Source organism: Choloepus didactylus, assembly GCF_015220235.1.
Source record: "Choloepus didactylus isolate mChoDid1 chromosome 23 unlocalized genomic scaffold, mChoDid1.pri SUPER_23_unloc2, whole genome shotgun sequence".
Taxonomy (NCBI): domain Eukaryota; kingdom Metazoa; phylum Chordata; class Mammalia; order Pilosa; family Megalonychidae; genus Choloepus; species Choloepus didactylus.
Genome location: NW_023637596.1, coordinates 3,293 through 9,238, shown reverse-complemented (window position 1 = coordinate 9,238; position 5,946 = coordinate 3,293). Strand labels below are relative to the sequence as shown.

The 5,946-nt window shown below is 48.1% G+C and overlaps 1 pseudogene; it reads right to left on the bottom strand.

Annotated features, from left to right (window-relative positions):
• Positions 1-3,775: 3,775 nt before the first annotated feature.
• On the bottom strand, positions 3,776-4,563 carry LOC119524988 (annotated as a pseudogene).
• Positions 4,564-5,946: the final 1,383 nt, after the last annotated feature.

Here is a 5,946-nt window from a genome sequence, read left to right as displayed (position 1 = left end):
TTCTGAGAGGGCGCGGAGGTTGTTTGAAAAGGGGCGGGAGTTGCTCCGGTAACGAAGAGGGCGGAGGGTGCGGGTAAGGCACGGGGAGGGGTTTTCTCCGGCAAGCCCTCCCCAACGGTTGTACTTTGGGGTGAGGAAATGGGGCCTGCATTCGGCTCCACTTTCTCAGGCCCGGGGGGCCGTGGAGGGCGCTACCACCCGTGCCCCACTACCTTTCCTAGGGGCTGATCAGTTCCCCTGGCCCAGGCCCACCAAGTCGGAACTCGATAACAGTGTCCCGCACACTGCACAGGTGCTGCTGCCCAGGGTCATGCACATGGCAAAGTTCTTTGCTCACTGGGCTCTGAGCCCCTGAGGAGTGGCAGGTTTCTCTCATCAGTTCAGAGACTCCATCTACTAGGCTAGCCCAAGGGCCACTGGGGTCAGAGCTGATGGGAGCTGGAGCTGTGGGTGCACCAACTCCCTTCAGCTACTTCCAGGCAAGATAGGAGGGACCCTCCTGGGGATAAGCCCCTCACACCAAGCTCAGCTCTCTTTTTCTCCTCTTCCAGGCTCCATGGCTTCCTATGAGCTGACCCAGCCACGCTCAGTGTCTGTGACCCTGGGACAGACAGCCACACTCACCTGTGGGGGAAACAAGATTGGAAGAAAAAGTGTTCAGTGGTTCCAGCAGAAGCCAGGCCAGGCCCCTGTGCAGGTCATATATTATGATGACAGAAGACCCTCAGGGATTCCTGAGTGATTCTCTGGCACCAACTCAGGGAACACAGCCACCCTGACCATCAGTGGCATCCAGGCTGGGGATGAGGCTGACTATTACTGTCAGGTGTGGGATAGTGACAGCAGTGCTGCTCACAGTGACACAGGCAGATGGGGAAGTGAGACAAAAACCCATTCCCATCTGTCACATGCTCCTTCAAGCCCCAGGAGGACTGAGGGCAAACAATGAGCAGCTCTGCCCCTGTTCACCCAGATCTGAGAACCCCAGGCTGCCTGGGCTGCCAAAGGCTCCTCCAGAAAGGTCAGCAAGGAACATCAGGGAAAGTAGAGCTGGGTCACCTTCAGCAGACCCTAGACTGGGTCTAGGACCAGAGGCTCCTGCTGGGCTCAGGGACCCCCAAGCTGACTGCAGGGTGCAGAATTGAGGTGGTGTCAATGGGGCTTGGCAACCACACACTACCCAGCATCTTCAGCTGCCAGGATCAATACAGAGGTTAAAGGGAGCTGGATGGAGCCTGCCTGGGGGACCCTATCCCTGCCCAGGAGGACCGTCCAGGAGGCCATGAGTCCCTGTTCAGCAGCTGCCCAGGTCACCTGATTCATGACCTAGAAATTCCCCTTTATGACCCCTGACCTCACATACCTCCCCCACAAATCCCTTACTCGGGGTAATGTCACTTGTGCCTGCTTTGGCTTTGATTCCCAACTCCCCCAGGGGGACCACTCTCCTCAGTTCCGCAAACACACCAAACCCTCCATGCCAGGCCCTGAAGTAGCTCTGCCCCCACACTCTGACCATTCCCTCTTTCCTCCTCTTGTCCCAATACTAGTTCCAAGGCCAGCACTGAGGAAGGTCTTCCCACCCCAGCTGAGAATCAGCCCACCCCTCATTTCCCCTCACACTTTTCACTAATTTTCTGCAGGACCCCTGTGTGTCTCTTTCATTGTCATTACTTTTCATGTGATTAATTTGTGCTCCAATTTCCATAAACCTACCACGAATGCTTTTTCCCTGCAAAGTCACACATGACAGAGAGAAACATGACTAGCCAAATGCTATTCTTTTCCACCAAACTAAGTCTCAGTAGATGATTGTTTTATCCCAGATACCCACCAATTCCTTGAGAGACCCAGGAACTTGGGGTGCTCTCTTTTATGCACTATGCTGGCTTTCCTCTCATTTTTATGCACTTAAGACCTCCCCTCCTTGCTCACTGGTGTTACACACACTGCCCAGCCCCCAGCCCCTGGGACACCCCCAGCCCTGACTCTGAGCAGGGCCTGCCTTTGGGCAGATGTTCATGAAAATGCTGCACAAACAGGAGACATTGGGGCTGAGATGCCCTCATGCTTTGCTCACTGGACTGTGAGCCCCAGAGGATACCGCACATTCCCAGAGATGAGAGCTGCTTTTTTCATTTTTTCCAAGGCTCCAACCCCCAGACAAGGCCTGGGCCAGTGGGAATGGGGCTAATCTGAAAGTGTGCCCTGGAGACCTGCAGAAATCCTGGAGATCAGTTCAGACAAGGCAGAATGGGTATCCCATGACAACCTCTTTGGCTGATTTATGTCTCTTGGTTATTAAAGCAAAGTTTAATTTATTGTATGCTTAAAATAAGGTCAGGCGCTATTCTAACTGTTGCAGATACATCAGAGAAAAAATAGACAGAAAGCACATCCATGAGAAGTTTCTGTTTTAGTAAGAGCTATCCAGAAACTGAACATAATCTATTCTAAACTGTATAGTATACTAAATGAGATAAGCATCATCATCACCCTTTTTCTCTCTCTAGTTTATGATGAAAGAATTCTTCCACTATGTGAAAAGCAATCAAAAATACCAGTGGCTCAGTCCACTCACCCACACCCCAAAGATAATACCAGCCCAGGCACTGCTCCTTAGTGATACCTGGGAAAACCATCTTTCCCCCAGGAAATGGCTATTTGCAATACTGCTTGGGTAAACATATCTCATATTCATATATTCTGAGACAGTGTGATAAAGCTGTTTCAACAGCAGTCTATTCACTTGAAGTCATTTGACCAAATACTTTCTTCTTCCATGGTTGAGATTCTCAATCATCCTCCACTTTACAGATGAGGATCTTAAGCTCCCAAACCGAAAAGCCAGGGCTACACTCCAGGTCATGGTCACCCCACTACACTGGTGACACCCAGCAGTCACTGGAGAGCTTCTGAATACAATTCCTGCAGGGGCTGCCCCGAGGCAGAGGTCAGGATGCACCTAGGCACGTGTGTCCTTAAAGAGCCCCCAGGTGACCCTGCTCTGTGACCTCAATTGCAAGGGAAGTTGAATTGCTCAGATAGCACTGAAAAGCCAGAGATTAAGTCATTCTTTTTCTTCCCCTGTCTATAGTTGTTAAAACCAGAAACATAAAAACATACAGGATACTTTTTAAATAATCATATGGTGCTATGCTTTCAAGGGCCAAAATCTCACTTTAAAACTTTGCTCTGGAGGCAAACTTAAGAGACCACTTTTCTGCCCTAATGCATTAAAATCCCACACTGGGATCATGAATGAAAGAAGCATATTATAGCATAGTATAAGGAAAACAACTCACTGTAATCCATTTTGCCAGGAGTCAGGGAGCTCTTGTCTGGCAGATACTGATAAAGTAAGAGAAGGAATGGGAGCAAATTAATGGGCCAAAATTTTAGGGTGGAGCTGCTAGGCTGTGTCATCCCACAGACATCCCCCTCCCCCCGGGGAAAGCCTGGTCCGTCTGCATATAGTTACACCCAGACCACCATGGGCTGCTCTCCATTGGATGTTACAAATGAAAGCATCACTTCACATCCATCATCAGGTCAAAATCAATTGGGGGTCAGAGAGAGAGAGTTGTTTCTCCTTAAAAAAGAAAAGTGGTAGAGTCTATACAAATTGTCCTTCACCAAGGCTAAGTTGAGGAAATATCGGTATCATGAACATAGGACTGTAAGTCATTGGTTTGGATGCCATTGAAGAGGGCATAATAGCTGTTCCTTTGGGTTACTGGAAATAATTGTTAAAAATGCATTTAGGGCATAAAAATTAAAGTTCAACTTTTTTTGAGAGCTCAAACGACTCTTCACTGATGTGTTGTATAGAAACCTTTCTTTTAGGTTCACTTCAGTCCTTCCTGGAAGATTTCTCTTGCTTGTGCATCTCATTCTCTGTGCCAGAACTGCAGCGAGATTGCTGAGCACCATGTGTAGCTCAGGGTGTTTGATCTGTCTTGCAAGGTCTGATGCCCTTTGTACATAAGCATAGGCCTCATCTAAGGAGTCCTGGCTTCCAGGCTTGTAGACAGGTCACTCATCAGCAAGATAGCCTAGGGGTGTCTTTCTTCTTATATTTTTTCAGAATTCTGTAAAGCTTTTTCAAACAACTTTTGTGCCTTGATGGCCACTTGGAAAATAGATGGTAGCAGGCAGAAGTGTTCAAACACATGCCCAGGAGGAGGCAGGGATTGGCTTTCTCTTCCACTGGCATAATGTCTTCTGCTAATTCCTTTTATCTTTCAATTTTTTCCTCTAATTTGCAAGAGCAAATTCTTGTCTATTCTGAGCAATATAGATCCTCAGCAGCTTCAAGGAGACTGCAATGACTGCGTTGTCTTCCTGCTTCATGCCCCATCCAAGCAGGCAATTCATTGTTGCTTTAAAAAGTTTTTCCACATTTTCAAGCTGACCCTGTATAAACACTAAGTTGGCCATCAAATCTTAAGTGTAAGTGATGGCTGCCTTGTTATTCCTCTGATAGGCAAGACAAGTGTCCTGCAAAATCTGCTCAGCAGTTCTGGGGTTCTGTGGGTCAGGGCAGGACCCTGGCATATCCATGCCCAGCTCCCTGCTTCCTGGGCCCACCCCTCACCATTCCACAGGCCTTGGAAGAGCTGCCATTGGAGTGATGGCCAAGGCTTCCTGGCTGCTTTCAAATTTCAGCCCTGAAGGGGTCACTGTTCTGTGGCTGTTTCCTGAAGTTTCCTGAACATGGAGAGGAGGATAGGGGGATATGGTTAAGGGTTCCTGCTGGATGTTCCTCCACTCTACCTGGGACTTTGCTGCTGATGCATAAAAGATAGCTGGGGCATTAAATTTAAAACGATGTCACTAAAAAGATGTGAGAAACACAAACTTCCTGTTCCAGATGCCAAGGTTCTGGGTGATATGGAGGAGGAAAAACAATGGATACTGGGCAAAATGATTGGCTCTGTAGGATTTGGATTGATTTATTTATCTTTCCAAATAAATAAACCAGATAAATATTCGAGACATGTAATAAAAGTGGAATATCAAGAAAATGGCCATTGTTTTCAGAGCTTAAATTTTATCAGAGAGCTGAAAAAAAAAAAACTATCAAAATGTGGATAGCACTGAAAAAACTTGGCTAAAACACACACACACACATCCAAAACCAGCTAACAGACATAAACATTAATTTTAAAAATTAATTTGCTTTGATTTTCATGTTGGGTGAATGGCAATTTTCTCTGGGATATTTTCCTTTAATACAACCCTCCTGACCTCTCTCAGTAAATGTTGGAGAACTTGAAACTTTGTGCTTTGCTTCAGCACTCTGGACAGCCACAGGGTCCTTCACGTTCCCTTTCCAGGACAGTTTCCCAGGTAACCCCCGCAGCAGGCAGTGACCAAAGCTTTCAGTGTCACTCCCTCTGAATCATACGTCCATAATTCTTTTTGAATGTTTATATATTTGTGCTTGAAGCATCTTTAAAATTGTACCAGTTCAGTCTGAAACATTGTAAAATGTTAGAATATTGGCTTTCTGTTTGGTTTAGCTTTGCTTTTGGATATTTTTTGTTAACCTGCTTAATTATAAGGTGATACAAAACACCACCAGTCTCAATAAATAATTGGCCTCTCTCTCAAAAAAAAAAAAAAATCTGCTCAGCCCCTTGGAGCTCATCTATCTCCCCTGATGCTCAGCTTGGCTGCTGCAGCCCCTGGCTGACCCTGGCCACCTCCTTGTTCCTGCATCCAGGCCAGTGCCCTGCGTGCTCCCGCTGCTGCTCCGCTGCCTCGTCCGCAGCGGCCCCGAGAACCAGGCAAGCCCCGCCGGCAGCCGCAGCAGGCCCAGCTGGGCCCATGGGCACGACTCGGGATGGCGGTGCCTCCTCTGTGGGCCGCGGTCCTCCTGCAGGCACCAGGGACAGGAGCACCAAGGAGCCCTGGCCCCACCGCTCACAGGAGGCCCTGGCA